The sequence below is a fragment of the Balaenoptera physalus genome, assembly GCF_965194825.1.
Source record: "Balaenoptera physalus genome assembly, chromosome: 14".
NCBI classification, from domain to species: domain Eukaryota; kingdom Metazoa; phylum Chordata; class Mammalia; order Artiodactyla; family Balaenopteridae; genus Balaenoptera; species Balaenoptera physalus.
This window is the reverse complement of record NC_138893.1, coordinates 1,016,804-1,017,199: the sequence shown is the minus strand read 5'-3', so window position 1 is coordinate 1,017,199 and position 396 is coordinate 1,016,804.

Sequence of the window (396 nt, the reverse complement as noted above, 5' to 3'; positions counted from 1 at the left end):
CCTTTGGACAGTATGATGAAAGGAACACACCTCATCTGTGTTTCCCCACACCACTGGCCCAGGCAGGCATGTCGTCCCTGCTTAAAGTTTTCCTTCCAGCATCAGTCAGCAATCAATGAAAATGCAGAGGCAACCAGACAGGGCTATGAATAGTGTTTAAGAGCTAATCTCAGTCTCCTTTTCTTTTTTAATTTACTTATTTATTTAATTTATGGCTGTGTTGGGTCTTCGTTTCTCTGCGAGGGCTTTCTCCAGTTGTGGCAAGCGGGGGCCACTCTTCATCGCGGTGCGCGGGCCTCTCACTATCGCGGCCTCTCTTGCTGCGGAGCACAGGCTCCAGACGCGCAGGCTTAGTAATTGTGGCTCACGGGCCTAGTTGCTCCGCGGCATGTGGGA